The following is a 12,393-nucleotide window of genomic DNA, read 5'->3' as shown; positions in this document are numbered from 1 at the left end:
TATAGCCCTAGCAAATATGAAGTAAAAAGATTCCACTGGCCTCAGGCTGAATATAGATGTTTTATACTACTTTTTATCAGGAAGATAAACTGCTTGTGAATCACCATCACATTCAGTTTCCCATAGTGTATGCTTAACAAAATCATATACTTTGTGATAATTACCAAAACATGTTCTTCCTTCTCTGGAAGAGAACTTTATTAAATGCTCTGGCAAAAAAGGATGGAGAATGAAAGGGATTATAAAATCTGACCTTTAAAATCATAAGCATAATCTGCTTACCCTAACGCCTCTAATCATTACAGAACAAGGTCTGAAGAACATAACATATTTCTTGTCAACAGGCTTGAAATCAAAGGTCCTTTCACCTTTTCAATGACCCTGTGATACTCTGGTCAAAAATAAAAAAGAGACAAGAGAGACACTGGTTAAAAAATATCAGAGATGCTACTCACACCCTCATTCTTTCAGTACAATCATAACAAGACCGTTCTGTTTGCACCTCAGTGTTATCAAAAGGTAAGTACTTGCCACTGAAAAATATATATTAAAAATCTAAGAGAGTATATAGTGTAAGAAACAATTTTGTCAGCTAAGCCCTACAGGCTCATTGCATACAACAATACAGAGTGGTCAAAATAAAGAACTAGAAGGGATCTTGTAAGTCCAGACCCTGCCAAAGAAGGTGAACACATCACAGCATCCCTTTGCAACCTTATCATGTTGATTCAAATTTGACTTTTTTGTACTCCCTCTCTTTAAAAGGCTGGTCTAGAACTTCAGTCCTCTTATGCCCCAAGAAGGCTGTTCATTATCTCTTGAATAGAAAATGTACAAAAAAAGTCTTCATCCATGAGACAGACAAATGTATATGGTAGCCCAGATGGTTTTGCCCTGTGCCTTGTATCCAAGTATTAATATTTCCCTAACTTGACTTGAAATCTCTCTATCAGTCTGCCTATCAGTAGCACTTGCCTTTTTCATGACCCTGTCAGTTCTATGGATGAGCTGTCTCCTGATTAACCACTGGATCAACACCTTTCTTTTCCTTTGGCGGTTCCACCTAAGGATTTCCTAGCTTGCAGCAGAACTTCGTTTTCTAAGTCACCAAAAGCATATTTTAAATTTCAGCCAGTTTCTGCTACTCCAGTACACTGAGCTACTCAGTTCTTCCTGAATGATACTTTTTGAGCATTCACAACACTTCTGAGATTGTGTCGTGAGTATTTCACTAACATGCTACTATTTTTTGTCCGTAATCATTAGTGGAAGAATGACAAAAGACTGTTCCTAAACCAATCCTTGAGAATCTGCATTAGTAACCTCCCATTAGACCACCGTTTCTGCTTTTAGCACAGCTTACCATTATCATGAGATCTTTACCTAGTTCTTTGTTCATGTTGTATCTCCTATTTAGCTCAGCTAATACATCCAGTTGTGGTCAAGTGGCAACGGGTCTACTGAAGCCCAGAAAGACTACATTTACTGTACTTCCATTGTCTAGAAGAATCAATTTTCGCTTGTAAGTGAAATATGGACAACTTTCAAATTGCAGCTCTTCAACTTCCAATTTTGCAGAAAGACATTGACCTATTGGTCAATAGCAACAAACTGCACAGTCCAGGGGCTCAAAACTCATCTGGGTTATTGTTCTGCCTCCTGAATTATAGGAAGATAATCCTAGGGTTCGTGCTCTAGGGAATATGAGGCAGTAATAAAGAGCAGACAGAAGACAAATAGGAAAATCCAACATACTCCCCATAATATTTCTAGATTCCCTGACTTGCAGGCTTTAGTTCTATATCTTTGCAAAGCTGTATGTAGAACCTCTTTCAATAACTGAATCAGATCATGATTACATGCTGTAATCCAAAACGTCTTTCCAGAGTTTATTTTACTTCAGTAATGCCAGGTTCCAGTGGTTGTCAGTTATCTATCAGTTGTTAAATATTTGCAGAAGGAAATATGCTGGTATAGCATCTAGCTCAAATTTCTTTATCAGTGTAATTGCATGGCTAATGATCTTGGAGGGCACAGCAGATTCTTCTCTAGGACCTGCTGTATCAACGACACTGGCTGGAGCCCAGCCCGGAACTGAATGGAGGGGTTGCCTATATTGCCACCCTGTGGACTTGGACAAACATGTTGGGGCTGCTCTGTGGTAGTCACAATCACTTGCTTATTTGACAGAGCCCTTTCCTTTGCTCTAAGTTAAACTTCTGCTTCAAGTAATGGAAGGTTTAGGTCTGGCACATCCCACAGGGTTTCTTATGGCTAATCAACCTCTAAGAAATCCATCCTTTCACAAAAGAGGCTGCTAAACAAGACATGCTTTGCAAATTGCTAATTATAAGTGCAGGAGAAAAAGACATCGTCTTTTGGTCTACCAGATCTGTATTTTTAATGTACTATTTTTTCCAAAATTTAAAAAAGGTTACACAAAAAATTAAGCCAACTTGTCCATAAGTAACTCACAATTTTAGAAAAACTTGATTAAAAAAAATACATCCTTCTTCTAGAAGTCATATATGAATATGGAAGTTATTTACTGGAATATACACACATAGACATTTGTGGAAGAATATGGGCATATTCCTGGTCTTAGACGAAAATGTCTTCCATCTCGCAGGATGATGAAGATGTTAGGAAAGAGTAAGAGATTGGGTAGCAGTAAAGAAAGGAAATGGCAGTAGAAGGATATTGGGGATGTAAATCAAGACAACAGCAAGGATGGAGCTGCTTGCTTCCACTCTGCAGCGCCAGGTCCAGGCGTGGAGCAGTAGCCACCTGGGTTGAGGGGCTCCTGGCTACGGGCTGCCCCTGATGTGTCTGCGGTAGCCTGAGCTCCTTGGGTACTGTCCCTGGCTGGGAGACCAGCCCTCCTACCCTGAGGTGCAAGTGGGGCCTGACATGCTCTCCCAGGCTGACCACCTAGCAGTCACTCCTGCTTCTGACCTTGTGGGGGGTCTCTCTTCATGCTGGTGTGGGCACTCCTGGGCCAGCACAGCTCACTCGCCCTGCAGGAATCCACCCTGGCATGGAGAAGGACAGGTTCTTCCCTCCTGTGAATGAGTTGAGTTGACTGACTGAAGGACCTGGATGAAGAACCTGTCTCCTGCCCTCCACCATGGGCTGGAAGGGACCGCACTGGGGGAACCTCTTCTGGCTGGATCCTGTGAGGGGGAGGACAAGGAACCATCAGCAAGACAAAGCAGAAGGCAGGAACCTGTTCTTTAAGAAACACAATTCCTTTCATTTAAAGCCACTGAGAAAAGCAAAGAGCGGCAGCGATATACGTGGTTTGCATCCAGTCATAGTTTCAGGAATGAAATACTATATGGTCCTTTCCTTGTGATCCCATCATCCCTGGTATGACATAGGACAAGTCTGTAACTCCCCAACTATTTTCAGAGTGACATTTACAGAGCATTGCAGCTAAAGGCAATTAATCATAACCACCAAGTTTGTGCTCTAATCTTGCCTTACGCTATACCATGCTATTAGGATTAACTACATTACTTCCAGACCCCTTTTAGTACTGTAGCAGATACTGGTGTGGGATCTCTTACTCTAGTGATTCTATAGACTATCTCAACAGCATTAATATTTTTATTCAGTCAGCTTCTGCTTTGTAGTCAAAGCAATGTACACAGCAATCACAATTACTCTTGGCTGTGTAATAAGCTTAAAACAGGAAAAGATGGAGATGTAAAGACAGTGGTAACTATACAGCCAAATGCCTAAAGCACAGGATTTACACAGGTAAAGGTGTAATAAAAGTGAAGTAGAAGAAGAAGTGAAAGAAGAAGAGAAAGAAGAAGAAAATTCAGAGGTTAAATGAAATGCTCTCTCTGACAGCCTGACCCTGACAAAATCTGCTTGAACCATCTTTTAAAATACACGGAGAAAACACAAAATCCTTTTATGAGCTGCCAATGGGTAAAATCCTTGACCAGCTACTCAAAGAGGGACCACTGAACCCCGGGCTCAGGAGGAGACTCAAAATCCCCAACCTAGTGCACACTAATGATCATATTAGAACAGGAGATATGCAGGCAAAATGTTTCAGAGTTGCTTAGTTTTAAGGCTAATAATCAATGGCAGGTGGTTATGGAGTTTACCTTGCCAAGAAATGTTCTGTAGATCTTTAACTTGATCTAAGTTTTATGCTCTGTTGTTCTCAAACTCTACCTGATAAGTAACCAAAAAACAGCTCCTCAGCTGGAATTATTTGATTTCCTGTGTGTGTACTTCAAGGCTGCTGCCATCAGCCCACAGCAGTTCAAGCAGGGATACCTTGAAGGCTTTGGATGAGTCCAATAAACTTTGGAGGCTAGATCTCTTTCCATGTGATTGTAAACTTCTCCAGATGGGAGAGGAGTACTTTCGTGACAGCAAGTATTGATGCAGAGGAGAAACAGGACAGCACTGAGCTGTCATTGAAATTGTCTCGGGCTATTTGGAATGCAACAGATGTAGGATGTCATATACAATGAATTCCACAAGCATCTTGTTATGGAGTGTTTTTATGGTGTCAGGGAGTTTCCTTCAGCAATCTGACATGCCTAGGAATTACCAGTCTATGTTTATTGTGGAAGTAGCAGTCTCCTTAGCCACAAAAGAATTAAAGGGAACAAGCTATGAATATCATGTCTGCTGCAGCTCATCCAGAACTGAGCTGAAACTGATGCCCATGTGGCAATTTTCTCCTTCTAATCTTCCAGAAGTAGGCATGATCTTTATTTTTGTATATACTGATAGCTTGCGTAATACTTACTACAGCCTTTATATCTAAATATTTCACTGAAGTAATATCAGCTGTAGCAGCATCATCCTTCTTTGTCTTGTTCTTCTTCTTGACACCAGGGAGGGAGATGTGCTGTCCTTAATGTTGCATGGCATACATTCAGAAGGTCCCCAAAACATTGCTTTCATCTTTGAAGAATATATTTCATCTTTGGAATCACTTTGAGGGGAACTACAAGTAAGGTGCATAGGTGTAGAAATGCTTCTGTGGACAGCACCAAATTATCTCATCTCATGATGGCCAGTGTCGCCCTAAATTTCTTAGCCAGTGAAGTGCTGCTACTGCTTGGATCATTCTCACCACACACCTCTCTTCTCTAGTCAGCAGCAGAACATGTTGATTATTGTAGGTTGTTGCTTGCCATGTTCATTAAGCAGTGACGAGTGTTCTTTAACCTAGGTTGTTACTGTTTTCTTTCCCAGTGCTGTAGTATACAATGAGATGCTAACAGGTTGCTGAGCTACATCCAGCTCCTGCATGCCACCTTTGCATAGAGGTCTACTCTAATCTCCACTGTGGTGGAGAGAAGTTCATTCTGTCTTGGTCGCTGAACACCACATTTTTTCTCATCTTTCTTGTTATTACACTCCACTCATGTTTGGACCAGAGACCTCTGACTGCGTAGCATCATAGGTGTGCTCCAGAGGAGCTCATGGGAACCTAAGTGCAGCTGAGGCTGCTGGCTAGAAGAGCCTTTAGCCACCAGGGGGAGGTAGTATTTAATAATATGAAGCACCAATCGCTTTAGATGAGGATTTTGTTCTGATTGTATAAATCAAGTTCAGAAGCTAGATGTCTCAGAAATACAAACCCGCAGGAGCAGTTGTAAAGAGAAGGGTGAAGAAGTGTTTTTCCAGCAGCTGGATGACTCGGGCTGGGGTCAGTCTGGAGCACAGGGCTGTTCGAGATGCATGACAACAAACAGCCATCTCCGTAGATCTTACAATCCCTCTGCATCCTTCAAACTCTTCCATGGACTCTTTGTTTCCAGAGGCACCTTGTACTTTTACTAGCTACCACTTTCAAAGCTGTTTTACCAGTAATATTTAATCTTTTCACTTTCCCCAATGGCTATATATAACCTGTCTGTAATTAGTCTTTTTGCACAACTCCTTCCGCAGTAATTTCTCAGACAGTGGTACCTTGTGAGTAAGAATATATGCCACTGCACTTGTCCATTTGGAATAAACCTTGCAACATGGGTGACTTGTCACCCTTAGTGTTGTTGTACAGTAGGTGATTATATGTACAAGCTGGGAGTTGTGACACCATGTTTTAACAGCCCGTGATGATGTTAAGGTCCAGACTCTGCATCCTTTGTGCCTGCACACTTCACCAAGTATGTGAGCTTTGGCACTGCATAGGTCTTCAAAGTTGTGAGCTTTCTGTAAAGGTTTTGACAGAGCTGTTGCCATGTTAGAAAACCAAGATTCAAGTTTCAATATTCATTTTTAAACCGAGGGCTTTATTTATTTATTTATTCAGGGCTTTAAACTGGGGGACTTGGAGGGTGGGGGCCAAAGTGGCAATGCTAATGCCATCACATCCAATGGGGGAACAAGGCAGGCCAGCTAGAGCAGTGACAAAGGTGCCTTAGCTGCCTCATGCAATGACAACCAGGAGACCAACCACCTCAGGGGTGTGCATGGCTATAGTGGATCCTCATGCACCCCTCCAGGGAAACCTGTGTACTGAAGCACCTTTCTGAAATGCCTATACACCAATGTATGCAGCACGGGGAATAAACAGAAGGAACTAGAGGCCTGTGTGCAGTCACAGGGCCATGATCTCGTTGCAGTCACAGAGACATGGTGGGATAGCTCGCATGACTGGAATGCTGTCATGGATGGCTACAGGCTTTTCAGGAAAGACAGACCAGCAAGGCGAGGTGGGGGAGTTGCTCTTTATGAGAGGGAGCAACTGGAATGCATCGAGCTCTGCCTTGGAGTACAAGAAGAATTTGAGAGCTTGTGGGTAAAAATTAAGGGACGGGCAAATATGCGTGACACTGTTGTGGGCGTTTGCTACAGGCCACATGACCAAGAAGAGGTAGCTGATGAGGTAGCTGATGAAACCTTCTACAGACAACTGGAAGTAGCCTCACAATCGCAGGCCCTGGTCCTTGTCGGGGACTTCAATCACCCTGATATTTCCTGGAAAAGCAACGTGCCAAGCCATGCATGATCCAGAAGGTTCCTGCAGAACATCAAGGATAACTTTTGGATGCAAGTGGTGGAGGAGCCAACGAGGAGAGGTGTGCTGCTCAACCTTATACTAACAAACAAAGAAGGTCTAGTTGAGGATGTGAGGGTTGGGGGTAGCCTTGGCTGCAGTGGCCATGAGACAGTCACGTTCAGGATCCTGCGTGGTAGAAGCAGGGCAACAAATAGGATTGCAACCTTGGACTTCAAGGGGGCCACCTTTGGCCTCTTCAAAGACCTGCTTGGAGGAATCCCATGGGGTATAGCTCTAGAAGGCAGGTGGGTCCAAGAGAGCAGGTCAGTATTCAATGACCACTTCCTCCAAGCTCAAGATCGGTGCATCCCTAGGAGGAAGAAGTCAGGCAATGGAGCCAGGAGACCTGCATGGACGACCGAAGAGCTTCTAGTGAAACTCAAATGGAAGAGAGAGGTTCACAGTAAAAAAATCAAGTGCAAGGTCCTGCACCTGGGAAGGAACAACCCCATGCACCGGTACATGTTGGGGGTGACCTGCTGGAAAGCAGCTCTGCTGAGAATGACCTGTGAGTGTTGGTGGACAGCACCTTGACCATGAGCCAGCACTGTGCCCTCGTGGCCAAGAAGGCCAAAGGTATCCTGGGGTGCATTAAAAGGAGTGCGGCCAGCAGATCAAGAGAGGTTATCGTCCCCCTCTACTCTGCCCTAGTGAGACTGCATTCGGCGTACTGTGTCCAGTTCTGGGGCCCCCAGTTTAAGAAGGACTGGGAACTGCTTGAGCAAGTCCATCAGAGAACTAGGAGGATGATCAGGGGGCTGGAGCATTTCCCTTATGAGGAAAGGCTGAGACACTTGGGTTTGTCCAGCCTGGAGAAGAGAAGACTGAGAGGAGATCTCATCAGTACTTATAAATATCTGAAGGCTGGGTGTCAAGAGCATGGGACTGGACTCTTCTCAGTGGTGCCCAGTGACAGGACAAGGGGCAATGGGCACAAGTTAGAACACAGGGAGTTCCACTTAAATATGAAAAAGAAAATTCTTTCCTGTGGGGGTGCCAGAGCAGTCGAAGAGGCTGCCCAGGGAGATTGTGGAGTGTCCTTCCCTGGAGACATTCAAAACCCACCTGGATGCATTCCTGTGCCCCCTGCTCTGGGTGTCCCCACTCAAGCAGGGGCGTTGGACAAGATGGTCTCCAGAGGTCCCTTCCAACCCCTGCCATTCTGTGATCCTGTGATTTAGATGTCCCTACCCAGAGGCAAATTTTCAACCTGGAATATTTTTCAGAGTCTCCTGGAGCAATTGTGTTCAGTTTATGTTGAACACCTTTGAAAGGCTGCAGTCATGCAGTCATATGGTGGTGTGTGTGCCTGTTCCCTGCCCCCACCCCCCCCGGAAATAACCACCAGTGGGGGTTGTGATGGCTGCATCCAGCTTGTGCTGGACTTTGGGGACAGATGGTGACACAGTAGCCAAGGGCTGTCTGCAGCAGTGACACACACATCTTGCTGGTATGTAAATATGACTATAAGTCAATCACCTTACTCTGTAAGTAGTGGATAGCCTGGGGCCCCTTGAGCTCTCGTGCATAGCAGCAGGCTGCATGCCAGGTTCTCCCTTTGAGTAGGGATACCTCTCAGGGTAACTCCTCAAGGTTGAGAGAATCCCTATTCCATCAAATACTCACTAAGTAATTTGGGAATAAGTGAGCTGAAACTTTGTTATCTTAGCTAAGTGATATAAAGCACTGATTATGCATATATAATCCTTCAGACATAAACCATTGACAAAATCTGTGTCTAAGTCCAGCCACACCTAGACTCCTCTCTGAGAAGGGGTTTAGAACAGAAGGGGGTCCTCTCTGAACCTCATGACTCAATGGGAGGGTCTCCCTAACAGTTTTGTCTGACCCTGTCCTCTTTGCAGTAAATAATTAAGTGTACCTTGCCATCAAATCTTGTTAAACCACTGTTGCATTTACCATTTAACTTTGTTAACTTGCTTGTTTTACATCAATAAAATATATTGTTGCTTCTTTCTTGCGTGGCATGCATCACTCCTTCTGCAACAAGTCATCGATTGTGTAAGAGTCATGGGTGGGGTTGATGAAAAAGCCATGACATTTCTCCCTTCTGGGATTTTAGACAAGTGCACTCACAGGAAGGTTTCTACAAGGGAGATGTGTTTTGCACCCTCTCCCATGTGTTCCTTGGCAGAACCAAGTCATCAGCAAAGGCCAAGCTGGTAACCTGTTTTTGCCACGTTGTGGCATTTGCTCTGGTGGAATCCATAGCCATCTTTTTCTAGGTTGCAGAGTAATGGATTCATTGGGTGACATTGGATCCCCTTGTTTGACTCTGACCTTAATGGTAATTGGCTCAGCACGATCCTTTTTCAATTCCAGATGAATGGTGGCACTTCCAGATCAAGTTTCATCTGACCACATGCTCCGATAATTCTTTTTACTTCAGAACCAGAGGGTATGTTCATGTGTCACTGAGTAGGAGGCCTTGGCTGGTTCTGTGAATACTGTCCACAAGGGTAATGTTTTTTCCTAGTATATTGAATGAAAAGTTGGAGTGACTGTACACTCTCAGAGCACCTAGGTTCAGCTGTACGGCCTCTTTGTCACCCATTAATAGGCCAAGCTTTTGTTACCCTCGTTGTCAGAAACCATGGAAAAAGTATTAAGATGGTTGATCAGATTGTGATAGGTCTCTCAGTTTTGCCACAAGCTGATTTCAGTATCAAAACAGTTCTGTATTCTTTGATACTACCCAGTACATGTGTTGGTAGCCATTAGCTCGAGCTCTGCTGCTGATGTTGCAAACATCCCTCAATGGTGTCTTCAGATGATGGACTGAGGCTCCTCAGACTGTTGTTCTGGTGAATTCTTATAATCCAGCCAACCTGTGGACCTATACAACCACTACAGTGTATGCATGATCAGTTTTTGTTGATTATCTTAAACTATGTAAGAAATACATTTTAACTACGAGTAAAAGACAGCCCCACAAGCCCATTTTTTGCATAGGCAGGAACAATTTCTACTGCCTATATAAAATTATGGATAGTTTGGTCAATTCCTTAATTGACAACAGGAACCACCTGGAGAAATCCTTGGCCGTGCACTGCATCCTTCACCCCAAGTGGTTAACTAATGTATCTAAACATACAGATGGCGTCTATCAGCTTACACGCAGCAGGAACTCCCTGGGGAAACCTCTGGTGTGGTCCCAGCTGCTGGAAGAGCTCCTGCAGCTATCAGTTGGTTGTGTGGTTGTGAAGTGGCTGGCACACGTTATCTCCTCATTGCCAAGCTACCCTAAATTTCAGTGAGTTACTTCTTTGCAGATCCGTCAGTTGTCACAGCTATGCAGTGATTAGCTGGAGGGCTCCTGGACCAGGCAGTCAATTAATGACTACGTGTCCTTGGCATGCACACAGGCAAAGCCTTCATATCCAGCTGCACCACAACTGTACCTATAGAGTAAACTTGAATTTCATCCTTTTATCACAGCTATAACTTAAATTCCATTTCTTTTGCCACAATACCTGAATAACCACTGTTTCTGCCTTGTATCCTCCACAGAGGAACTCTCAATATTTTCTCATCCTCACATAGAGGTGCTCAAAAGTGTGATTTAAAGAGCAAGAGGTAATGGGTGGCTTCCTAAGACCCTTCCCTTCAGGGGTACTTGAACAGAGCTGTCACTTCTGGAGCGCAGCATCCCATTGAGCAAGACATGCTGTCGTGCCAGCAGTCTTCTGGCAGCTCCTAGCCAGGCAAAAGGAACAGAAGGCCAGACCCTCTGGGCTGCTTCTCTTTACTCACTCCCCTTCAGGAGCAGTTTCTAAGGAAGATTTCCCCTTTCTAGCACTCAGTCCTAGTCCTGTGAAATCCAGCGTGTGTTTTGCATTTCTCTTTGTGTTCCATGCACCCAAGAAGCAGCTGTTCCACACAACCACAATGGACAGGTCAGACAGAACACGGTTTTTGCTTTGATTGAAACCACGAACCACGAGATGCCTCAGAGCATTTCCTTACCTGTGTCTAATTGTACAAAGTCATATTAACACAGCTGCTGCCCTGTGGGGCATGGACTGGGGACAACTTAGCTGTCAAGTGGTGAAACCCATGTGTGCAGCTACTCTCAGGGCACGCCCCACCAGGACTCAGATGAAGCTCAAGGCTTTCCCGAGGGACCTTCCCTTCTCAGATGCCTGTGAGGCAGACACCTGGAGCCCCATCCACCAAACCCAACACCACTACCACAGCCCCCAAGGGTGGGTTTTCTTTTGGAAAGGAACCCACAGCCCTCCACTCCACAGCAGCCTTAGGATGCCTCTTCCGACCTGCATGTTACTATCTTTCAGGAAAGGCTGTGACCCACAGATGTGTGAACCACATGAATAATACATGCATCAAAAAGAAACCCCAAACTCCATGACTTGAACAGCATGGTAATTTTAAACAGAAGCTATAACAACAAACGCGAAGTTTTAGTAACAAATACCAGCTCCTGTTCTCAGTTTGATAATAAGATGTAGTATTTTCTTAATTTATAATATTTCACAAGGATGGCATTCTCCATGTGAAGGTGAGGGATGAGTAAATGCAAAGGACTGTGTCTAATACAAAGAGATTAAGCATCTTTTATGAAGGGAACAAGGCCCACCCCCCCTACCCCTCCCCAAGCATCTGAACACCGTTCGAGAGCAGCTCAACTGTACTTCTTCACAGAGAGCAGAAAAACATGAAAATCCACATGGGGAAATGGGAAGCAGCTGACCTGCAGAATGAGGCATTTGAGGGACTTCTGGAGGAAGGCAGAATACCCTACATAACAGGCAGAGGGAATTACCCCAGCCTTTTAGTGGGGTGGTAATCTTTAGTTGAAGTTGGTACACTTATCTGTTTAATGATGCTCTTCTTTCCTAGGAAAGGAAAAAAACCTTCTGACATATTCACTTCTGAGCACAAAGACCAAAAATTTTTACAAGCCAATTTAAAAATTGTCCAATTTGTAAAACCTTAAAATTGTGCAATTTGTTTAGAAAGTTGGAATAAAATAGCAAATTCTACTCTTCCCCACCCACCTTGCCCAAGTTACAAACAGTGCAGAAATATGGGTTTTTATTGTTACTGTTTAACAGGTGAGCGTCCATTTTCATAACCAAAGAAAGTTCATTAAATATTTTGAAAACAAATTATTCTTGCATTCTACATATATGTGGGCATTTCCAAACAAATAACCAATCCAGAACAACAGCTTATGGGCAAGATAAAGCTCACAACAGAACTTTCAACATAACAATCTTCGAAGGGGGAATGTTTCAAAAATACATAACATACCAAACTAACATGAGTTTTGGTAGAAACTAACGGGATTGGTGCTTCTAAACCAGTTA

The sequence above is a fragment of the Phalacrocorax aristotelis genome, chromosome 2 (genome assembly GCF_949628215.1).
Source record: "Phalacrocorax aristotelis chromosome 2, bGulAri2.1, whole genome shotgun sequence".
In the NCBI taxonomy this organism is placed as follows: domain Eukaryota; kingdom Metazoa; phylum Chordata; class Aves; order Suliformes; family Phalacrocoracidae; genus Phalacrocorax; species Phalacrocorax aristotelis.
Note: the sequence above shows the minus strand (reverse complement) of the source record.